We start from the raw sequence: 11,869 nt of genomic DNA, 5'->3' as shown, positions 1-11,869 counted from the left end.
TCGCCCGTGATTCCAGGAAATCTAATCCGAGTCTTCAGCATTATCTGTCTGTACAGAACTCGAGTTCTTAAACGAATTTTGTTTCAAAATCTCTCTGCGTTTTTAACGATGATTAACGAAAGATTATTTAACGAAGAGAATTTCCCCTTTTTTCTTATCATTTTTATCGTCTATGACGTCATTTCCTCAGCAGTGTACAACTTTTTTTTGCGCAAAAGTGCCGTGCGATATTTTTAATGGTTATGGACGTCGGTCGGGAGGAAAACTGAACTGCAGGACCGTGGAACATCAATAAAACATCTCAAAATCATATTCTTCAGAATGTTTTTATTTTTGTAATCGTCTTAGGTGTCAAAATTCAGAATGTAACAATTTTCAACATTCATCGGAAGTTTATAAAGGTACGCTAACACGTATATGTAACCTAGTGATAGTATCTCTTATATCATGATTACGGAAATTATACAAGTTATGATTTATTTCAAATAGCGTGCGTGCATGCGTGCATGCGTGCGTGCTTGCGTGCGTGCTTGCGTGCGTGCGTGCTTAGGGAGTGTTAGGGATAATAAAAAGAAAAACAAGATTCAAACAACCTTTACTTCCTTAGCGGTGCGGCTAAGTCAATGGTCATACCTCTGAAATAACAAACTTTAAAATATTTGAACTTGTATAATATTGAACTATGATATTTTACAATAATTATGTTTCAAGTGTGAAAACTCCGAAGTATACAATTGCATATGCATAAATTTTTCATTTTAGCTGTGTATTACAATGGGATACTTGTTTATTGGTATTTTGAATAAGAAAAAGATAAAAAAATAATCATTAGAAAGAAATATATTTAAAGCGATTTAAAAAATAACATGATCAGTATTTTACGCAAAGTTCTCGCATTTGCGTATATAGAAAAAATTGCATTGAAACCATTTCGCACCGGTCGCCAGTTTTAAAGTTATAAAGACCTCTTTTGAAAAGAAAACCCTCTTTCTCACGTACCAAAATTCGTTTCACGTTTGTAGTAAGCCTCTGATGAATGAGAGTGTAAAATACTAAGATTTAAAAAGACATATATCAGAAAAGCACGTAAACTAAGCTATGTTGTGATTAAGGGGTATGGGGGTAGGGGTAGCGCTAATGTAATTTTACGCGAAAATGATTTCGGTGACCCAATAATTTTATCCATAGAAAATCATCATGTTAGTTTTTTCTCAAATTCTATCGTTTGGGTTTTACATGAGACAAGATTATAGCAAACTTTTTCTTCGAAACTCAACGTCATATTTGTCGCTCTGACGTCACTTTAACGTAAATATCGACTTTTACGTTAAAATGATCTCCATAAATTATACACCATTTTAAAGACATTTTTAAATGAAAGTGTGATGAGCAACAAGCAAATCGATTCTTGTAGAATGAACAACACGATTTACGAAAACCGTCTGACGGACGTGAAATCGCGGTTCATCAAAAATGGACGTCAATGGTCGTTTTTGAAGGTTTGCAGAGAAAAAAGTTACAGAAATATCAAAAAAGTACAATACGCAGTCTATGAGGAATATGCTGAATTTTATATTAATCAAAATTTCGAAATGAAACCCAATAATTTCAAATTATGCGCAATTTCACCTTAAGGGGAAGTAGCACTTTGTAAATTTTTAAAACCCGCGTGTGATTTTGATATCATATTAAAGTAGTAGTTAACCCCTTCTTAAATGTATAACTGTTTTCTTGGTTTTAAGTGAAACTTTTTAGCTGTGACATCGTAAACATTACCATGCACGTCTGTTTTAGCGCCACGTTAAAAAGCGATAAAAAATCGGTTTATTTTTTTCATTTGTTTGTTTTTTTTTATTTTATAGCAATGACACTGTGTATTATATAAAGATCTACGCTTTACAGTATTTGTCACTTTTGTTTTCAAAACGATGGAAAAAATGAAGAAAAACGACATTCTCAAAATTTTTTGGCCAAAATTTTATATAATCAAGGTTAAATTGTTTGATAAAAATTAAAAAATAATAAGGACTTTTACTATCTAGTATTCTTTTAAATCACAGATTTTTGTTCCCCCCAAAAAAATTTTGTTCAACGAACAAAAAGTGACATCAGAGTGCGCTCTTATATACTTTGGTTTCGTAAAAATATTCTATATACATAAAAAGGCATGTATGCTTTGTTTATTTGTTTGATTTGAGTTTAACGCCGTTTTTCACAGTATTTCAGTCATGTGTGTGTGTGTGTGTGTGTTCGGGTTTAACGTCTTTTTCAACAATTTTTCAGTCATATAAACGACGGATTTCATTCATGTAACGGCAGGCAGTTAACCTAACCAGTGTTCCTGAATTCTGTACCAGTACAAACCTGTTCTCCGCAAGTAACTGCCAACTTTCCCACATGAATCAGAGGTGTCTAATGATATCAGACACAATGTCGTTTATCAAATAGTCACGGAGAACATACGCCCCGCCCGAGGATCGAACTCGCGACCCCGAGGTCCGTAGACCAACGCTCTTACCTATTGAGCTAAGCGGTCGGGTGCACTGAATATTGCCGTATAAATGTACTTGTATTTTCTCAATTTTTAATTGTTTTATAATTAACATATTTCATGACTAAATTTTATAACAATTCTGTTTCCAGATCTTTTTTTCAATCTGGCAAAAATGTGCCGTCATGTAGGCAATCAAGGTCATTTATAAATTTACTTATTTCTTTATTTTTCATGAAAAGGATTTTTTTAAATTGTAATAGCTGAAGAACGTAAAAGCTGAAGAACGTTAAAGAAGGATCTCGAGCCCGCCCACTTCGCCCAAATAGGGAGAGCGCAGATCTACGGATCGCGGGTTAGTGAGTTTGAGGCCCTGAGGGAGGCGTACGTTGATAAAAGACAGTAGAGATTTTGAGATTTCAACCTTCGCCTTCCCCTTCAATGTCTCTGGCGAAGTTAACGTATGAAGTTGAAGTTCGATAAAAATTCCTTGAGATTTCAATCTTTATAATGGACCTTACTTTATTTAATCCGCCTATTCAATTTATCCGTAATTATGATCGTTTTTTTCGTGCATTTTGATATAAATTGTCCAAAAGGGCGGGAATTTTACAAGAGGTTTTAAATACATTTCTATTAATATAATTATCGCACGGATATTAGTTCGATTACGATAAAAAAGCGAAACAATGTGAACAATGTAAAACCTCGTTGGTGTTGCTCGAAACATTTAGATTTTATGTAAAATGATGACAGTATACAATTAATATTTTTCAAACAAAAACATACAACACCAACTATTACAAATGCATTTGTCGAAAAACTTTGAAATTAAGTTAAATATATGCGATAAAGCAAACACAAAAGTTTAAAATTACATAAAATACGCGTTTTACTTGTAAACACTCATAAACAATGTACCTGATGAAAATCTAACCTATGTTGATAACATAAGCTAATATACATATGTTATGGATACATTTAACAAGCGAATTTAAACAAAAGTAAGATAGTCTCGTGATATTATACGTGTTGGCATCATGACGCTCTAAATGACTCTGTATAATGCCAAACTCCCTGACAGCACAATATCATCTTGCTAAGTCACCATGTGTCTAGCGAAACAATCAAGAAATGTTAGGAAATTGTCGCACAAAATAACATGTGGGCATATACATGTATTTGTTTGAATATACTATTTTTATAAGTAAAGCATGTGCAGATTGAGGAATTTCGGTTAGGGGGACACTAACTTTAAACAGGGGGTCACCGATTGGGGGGCGGGGGGGGGGGGTCACATCGAGTTTCAAGACCGATTTTCTTTGTAAAATGTAAGAATCAAATGGGGGATTAACCCACAATGGCCCTCTTGCAAGGCCCTGGGTCCGTGCATGTAAAGAATGGAGTTATCCCATACGTCTGACACAGGAAACTTCTCGCATCATGATATTATAGATTTAAAATTGTCTGATACCTCAAAAGAATTTTCCGTCTTACTAGTATCATTTTATGTTTATTCTTAAAACGCAACTGTCGTATAAAGTGTCAGACAGAAACGGATTGTTTTTATCTGGTAGTGAAAATAAATGTTCCACTAAACGATAATCGCGCGTTATTATTTATTTTTCAAGTAAAATGACTGTCATGCCGTGTACCTCCATCCAGATTTCAGTCTTTGATGCCGAGTATGTGGACAGAGTAGTTAAAAAAAGACTGAAGTTTTGACTTTCGTGATATCACATCTTCGGACGTTCAAAACTTCACTTCATACGACAAAAAGGCCAATCTAGTATAATCGATACCGCCTGGGGACACAAATATGCCGTAGAAGTTAAAGTTTGAACAAAATCTCAATGCTTCTCAAAATCAATTGATAACTTCATACTTTCAGGTTCATTTCAATGTATTTAGTTAACATTATTAGCAATACAAAACTTCATTATTCTTATACTTATTGATAGTGTTCCGCATCAAATTTAGTCTAATTATACATATGGATAATCGAATAACTTAATAAGCAGAAATCCTGAAACAAAGCTTTTTATTTCACATAGTAATAAAGAGAGGTCTTAGGCTTACTTGATATGGAAAACTTCAGTAGCAACGACGGATATAAATAAAATACACTCATATCGGTGACGTTTTACCCAAACTATATATGAGAGACGTTGAAGGGGAAGGCGAAGGTTGAAATCTCAAACTCTCTAGTGTCTGAAATCATTCGTCCTCCACCTCTGATTCATGAGGGCAGTTATTTGGCGGAGAACAGGTTTGTACTGGTACAGAATCCAGGAAGACTGGTTAATCAACTGCCCACCGTTACAGAACTGAAATACTGTTGAAAAACCCAAGGCAAACAAAGGGTCACAAGAACATGTGGCATAACAGATTCATGTAAGTGTAGTGATAAAGACAATGTTTTACAGGAAGACTTTTTCTTAAATGTAGTTCGAAAATCCCTTGTTTTCCTTTAAAATTATAGTACTTTGCAGTGATAAGGGGTTTAGATTGACACACCGACACAATTTTAGTCATAAAGCGGCTTTCCAGTTTTTGATGATGGAGGAGAACCCCATGGCCTCGTTTCTGCATTATTTAAGGGAAGAGATAAGATGTCATGCGCAGTTGATGAGATGCGCGCATGAGATAAAATGTCGAACACACAAGATAAGATGTCATGCTTTCGAGATAAGGCATCGTTGGCTCGAGATAAGATGATAAAATTACATTTCCTAAACTAACATGACATAATGCAATGCTGGTATCCTGAAAATATTAACACTGTAAAGTTCGATCTTGTTTACAGGGATTTTTCTATAAAGAATAAAGACATTAAACGTATGTCAACATTAAAACTATTTGCAACTTTTTTTCCAACAGGATGAAATGCTTAAATTGGCACATTGTCGTGACCGTGAGCAGGGCATACGCGCAATATTAACTGAGAAGGTCGGAAAAAGTGCTAATGTAACTAACAGGTCAAAAATTATCAACTCATTGTCATCATATATAGGAAATGAAAGTGTACTTTAGCAAATGCAATTTCTACGGAATCCTGTTTCCGCCATCGACTTTTCGACCAGACAGATACGCGAAAACTTGAAATTAAGCATCTAATTTCAAGTTTTCGCGCTAAAAATTTACCGCGAAAAGTCGAAAACTTGAAGTTTTTAACACGACAATTGTCGTGCAAACATCAACTTCTCGATCTAGAATCAAGCGCGAAAAGTAGAAATTTAAAAGCCTCAACTTCAACTTCTCGCGCAAAGATGTCCCACGAAAAGTAGAAATCTTGAAGTTTTTGACCCGAGAATTGTCGTGCAAACATCAACTTGCCGCTAGATTTAGCGCGAAATGCTCAAATTAAGTGGCCTATCTTCTACTTTTCGTGCCAGTTCTTTGGCCGATAATTTCGCGATATTATCGTTTAAATTTCGACTTTTCGTTCTGGGAATAACTAACAAACCCTAACCCTAACCCTAAACTATGTCACCCTAACCCTAACCCTAGAACGAAAAGTCGAAATTTAAGCGATAACATCGCGAAATTATCGGCCAAAGAACTGGCACGAAAAGTAGAAGTTAAGATTTAAATTTATACTTTTCGCCCTACAAAATTCAGTCGATAAGTTGAAATTTGCACGACAATTGTCGCGTTACAAACTTCGACTTTTCAACTTTTCGAGGAAATATCTTAGCACGAGAAGTTGAAATTAGCTCTCTTAATTTCTACTTTTCGCGCTAGATTCTAGGTCGAAAAGTTGACGTTTGCACGACAATTGTCGGGTCAAAAACTTCAAGATTTCGACTTTTCGCGGTAAATTTATAGCACGAAAAGTTGAAATTAGATGCTTAATTTCAAGTTTTCGCGTATATGTCCAGAAAGAACAATACGGTTGTTGTGAATGTTTGTGAAAAAGTCAGAAATGAAGACCACAAGAGTAGTCGTTGTTTGAGGTTCACTCACTGGCAATATGTGCAGACACCGTTTAAAAAAGCTCACTGTTACGTGTGACCACTACTGTACAATATTTAGCCATGAACAGCTTTTGTACACGGAATTTAATGTGATTTTGCGTGACTTCAAACAATTGTGATTTTTTTATTGAAACATTTTTTGTTTTGTCTGTCTGTGTTGAAGTCACAGAGTCTTGTCATTGCCTCTCCTTTCTTCTAAATATCATTTGACAGATTTTGATGAAAGGCAACAGCAGAATTAAACTTTGTATGAAATGTAGTTGACACTAATGCTCGTAAAACACAACAATATAAATATTCTTGTTATCTCTATGTTTCAGCCAATAACGTTCACAGATTATAATACATTGCCACTTTATCAATTTTTGTGTGTTTTTAATGAAATTTCTGAGTTATAATTAGTGAAGTTGCGCAAAACCTCAACATTTTCCAGTTTAATGCTTTCAAGAGTTATTATATTCTGATTTTTTTTGTTGATTTTGAAGTATAGGCAGTGCATTTCCACTTCAACCTTTTTAAAATTTTCATAATTACAAAAACATGTACATGGTGTATATCATGGCAATAACTGGTTTTAACGGTAATTTATCAGTAACATTCATAGCTTTCTTTTCCGTGTAATTCCTTCCTCTATAGATGTTGATATATTCTTCGACATTTTTTCCACAGAAAGCTGCTGTCGTCTATTCAGAATGTGGATGAAAACAAACGGCCATTTAAAATAAAACACCTTTAATTTCATAATAATCATGTTGTTGAGGATATTGTGCGTTTTAGAATATGTGATAATAAATTACCAATAGTCTTTTATCGTTTTTCTTTTACACTAAAATTACCACAAAAGTTTTGTAATTATTTTAGGGTTCCCTGTCTTGTCTGAATATTTCCAATTGTTGAGAATATGTGACATAGAGACGTACACTACTTCTTGATCGAAGAAAATTATGGCATACAATGTGGAACGAATTTGTCAGATATGCGATCTTAATGAAACTTAAGGTGAATTTCGTTTTTTTAAAAAAAATGAGTTGTAAAGAATTACGTCCAAATTAATGAAACGTTATCATTATACTCGTATAAGTGTGTATAAAATTTAGAATTGCTACAATCAAGTAATAAATCTACTTGCGTTGATTTGTGTAAATATATAACATTAGCTGATAAAAAGGAAAATGTTGCTATATCTTGAAAATGTATGTGCGTATGTTTATGTCACAACGGCTTCCACTGTGTAAGGGTTTAAATAAAAAAATCAGTAAAAATTCCTATTTTAAATAATCTTTTATACAACATTTTCAACAACTAAACAGTTTAAGAAAAGTAAAATAATTTACATTGCAAGTAAACTTGTTCTACCACTGTTCAAGCTCACTTCGAGTTTTAACATGTAATTGGGTGCACTAAGATTTGGAAGCAAAATCCGAACATTAGTCAAATGTTAAATCCTGAACCGCTTTCTTGTGTAGATTCAATCGATGTCCCATTCTTCTACGTGGTAATTATAATTTGGTTGCAGTCACTCTTGTTCTTTCCCTGCGCACATCTAAAACTGCTTAATAAGAACATTTCTTTGGCGCGATACAGTAATTTCTCATTTTCCCCGAGCAATTGTGATGATCACGTGGCCCTGAAACGTTAAACAAAATTAAATAGTAGCATATAATTAAAAACTAAACTGCATTGGTGCGACTTTATACCTTTAAAAATATAGTTAAGTATAGTTATAGTTAATATAAGGTTACTCCTTTAAAAAACAGCACATGATAATAATTTAACTATATAATTTTGCTTTACTTAGCATATTATCAATGCATATTCTTATTTGTCTCATCGAGTCTTGCCTTGAACTCAAGTTCGGAATCAAAGCCAATCATACTCGACTATTTTCGATGACACGCCATATATATAGTTATCATGAAAAAATAATTAGAGTAACAAGTTAACTAATGGTTTTCAAAATACTTTCTATTTATATTATCACGTGTCGAAGTGCCTATCTAACTATACCCCTAATAAAGGTTTGTCTACTGTAACATTACTGAAATTAAATCAGTTATTTATATTCATACCTTCAAACAGCAACCGACATAGTCGTGTTTGGTACGGAGACCTAGTTGAGAGTTGAAATCCTTGTCTGGGGTAATTCCGTTAGAGGATGTTCTCCGATTCTCAAATATTATGTCGTACAGCTTTTGGTTAATATAATACGTCAATTATGTCTTGCAACTCAGCAATCCTTTTTAAAATATATTGACAATTCCATTGATGCAGACTAGAAGTTTTGTTTCCTTTTTCATCTTTCATGTACCTAAAATAACAAATATAAGGACATGATAGAACACATATCATACATATGCACGTTTATAGTATACAACATATGTTTAAGATATGCCTCGTTCTTTCAATATTATCTTCAAATGTTTAAATGAAGTTTACGGACCATCTAGTGCAAGCACTCTAACAATTAGTTATTCGGATTAATAGAACTTCTAGGCAAGCGTGATCACATTAACATGAGCACCAGCCCGATGTTAGTCATGCTGGAAATTGGTGAGCCGGGAAGGACATCAATTCAGTTGGTGAACCGGGAAGGCGAAATTTTAGTTTACTGATTTTTCGGAAAGTTTAGATTCCATTGACTAACCAAGGTATCACTGACATCTGTTTACCATAAAAGAACACCCGTCAATGCTTGGATTTATCAGAAATGCATGTAAACTCTTGTTATGCGACATAATATGGTGTGGTGAATAGGGAAGTGTTTCCATTGTGCACAAATGTTCTCTTAACGGAAGGCTTTCTTGAAAAATGCAAACGTAAATGATAACTAGACGCATGTGCGGGTACTTTAGACTATATGCCATTTCCGAATCTATTAGTTATCAATGTAATAATAGCAAGTTTACTCACCGAATCGAGATGTTTTGACACAACAAAGCCGCATCGGGAAGTGTTGCGCGCACCTGTTGGTGACGCACTATACCACCCCAGTACCCCTGTATGTGTAACGGGCAAAAGATGGATTTTATTTGTAAAAAATTACTAGTAAGCAAGTTTTTTTTAACATTCATAGAAGTTCGTTGCACGTACGTGTAACAGTATGGGATCGCATCGATACTGCGTAGAACAGCCTATATCGAATGTTTAATCAAATGCAATAATACACTAATCCCAACTGCTAAGAAGAAAGAGTTAATGCAGAAACTGCGTGACACCGTGTTCTTTTCATTCAATAGCCATTTTTGATTTATTCTAAAAACAAAGTTGTGATATGCAGGACAGTTTTTACTTTTGTTTAGTCAGTGTGGGGAAACACGTGACTAAAAAAAGGAAGCTTACACGGAAAAATGGCCGATAATTTCTCCGATTCGTCAGGAAAATCCAAGTATTTCTATTCATAAACCTTTGTTTTAGATGTTCTAATATATCCTATCATATGCCCCTTACCTTCCAATTTCCTCCTGTACCCATACTTTGTTCCATTGACCTATATTTTCCGAGAACACTTTGGAACTTTGAACGCATTCGCAGTTTTTGGGATGACGGTATCCACTGACCGACACAATTTAGTCCAGAAAATACAAATTACTGAAGTAAATGACAGTACAAACACATGAAAAGTTAACCAAGTACCCTCTTCAACATAAAGATTATAAAAGAGCAAAAGTATTTAAGCTAAACAGCGAGAAGTACCTGAAAAAGTCATGAAAGCGGGATTTTAAATTTTTTAACAAAATCAGCGACTAGAATCGATTCTTTTTGGTCAGAATCGATGTTGCCGACTTTGAAACTTTGGCGATGATTAATCGAACATCGGCGACAATTGGAACATCACTAACAAAGGCAGATTACACGGAAAAAGTGTATAAATGGTTATAATTTCAGTCCCCGATTGTTCTCAAACGGATTTTAATCAAAACAAATATATACTACGCACACACCGTCTATGATAAATCATAACACTTACATTTAGTTGCATTTCCCCTTTATGCAGTCACGCCATTTTCTTCAAATGTTTACCAAATTACATGCTGCAAAAATCGATTTATTTCAATGAAAACTGGATGAAGAAAAACATACTAATTTGTTTGATAACATCAATCTACATTATTTTGGTAAGGGTAAATACTTATTGATGCATGTCACTTATCTGTTTTCTGTTTTTCCTGTCCAAATTATCAGCATTTGCATACGAAAGTTGGTGGGGTAAGGAATTTACATTACGAGTTGTTTTTTAGAACAGTTTCGATTTTCAAATTTTCCAATCATCTAGTAGACTAATGTTAATGCACGTTAATCTCCATTTCAGACCTTAATTGAGACTTTGTTTCAACAAATTTAATGTGTTATGGAAGTTTAAAGTTAGAAAAAGGGCTGTACCATAAGACATAATCTGATAATAGTCGACTTTTTTGAAACAGAGCTTTGCCAGTAAAAGGGGCATAATAGTCAGAAAGTAACAGAGCTATTGGTCATTACATAAAACTTAATTAAAAATATTCTATGTTAAAAGGGGCATATCTCTGTCTAGATTCAGACTTAAGGGTATGGTTTATCAAAAACTTTGTAAAGTCAACTAAAAATGCTACATTTTCATGGCAGTAAATATTCAAGTCACATATGTATGTGATAAGTATGGTGTAAGGGGATGCATTGTTGTTTATTAAATATTTTCTAAGAGCATTTTCAAAAGCATGCATTATTTGATTACAGTGTACTGTATGACAATATTATTACCCTTTTTCCACGAGTTCGCTTTGTTGTGCGTCTGCAGGTCAGATTTTCTCAATCCCTGGGGACTTACTTTTTAATTTGAAAGAGCTATACATTCTATTTTAAGGTTTTTATCAGTCAGTCGAGAGCCAAATGAAGACAAATATATTTCTTCGCTCTTCGCTCGCTCCTGATTTTCTCAAAAACCAAAAAAAAAAATATTTAAATTATTTTTTCGCTCGCCGCCTCAATTTTTTCAGAAAAAAATCCGATGAACAACTTATCAATTTGGTGTGGCCTAAATTAATTATCACCGTGTGACCACACTTATTTTGATGGCAAGAAACGTGTACTTTTTGTCTTAAGACTATTTCACATTAAACTATGAATGTTGTTTTAGAAGCTAACATGTATTTGAAATGTAGTTTTAAAGGTACAAATTGTAACTCCATGCTCACCGATGGTTGTTTTTACTAAGATATAACGCTGATTCACGCTCTGACACGAGATCACGCGAGAATATAGCAAGTTGCCATTCTGTGTATTTTATACTTCTTTGCGTAAACGAACTTCAATGTTGTTCACTTTTCTCAGATAAAAGCTTACATATATCTTGCGTGTATAGAAATACAAATACAATTTATAACAATAGTACTTACAAATAGATCTACAACCACTTTATCATTTA

The sequence above is a fragment of the Mercenaria mercenaria genome, chromosome 3, assembly GCF_021730395.1.
Source record: "Mercenaria mercenaria strain notata chromosome 3, MADL_Memer_1, whole genome shotgun sequence".
Lineage (NCBI taxonomy): Eukaryota > Metazoa > Mollusca > Bivalvia > Venerida > Veneridae > Mercenaria > Mercenaria mercenaria.
Note: the sequence above shows the minus strand (reverse complement) of the source record.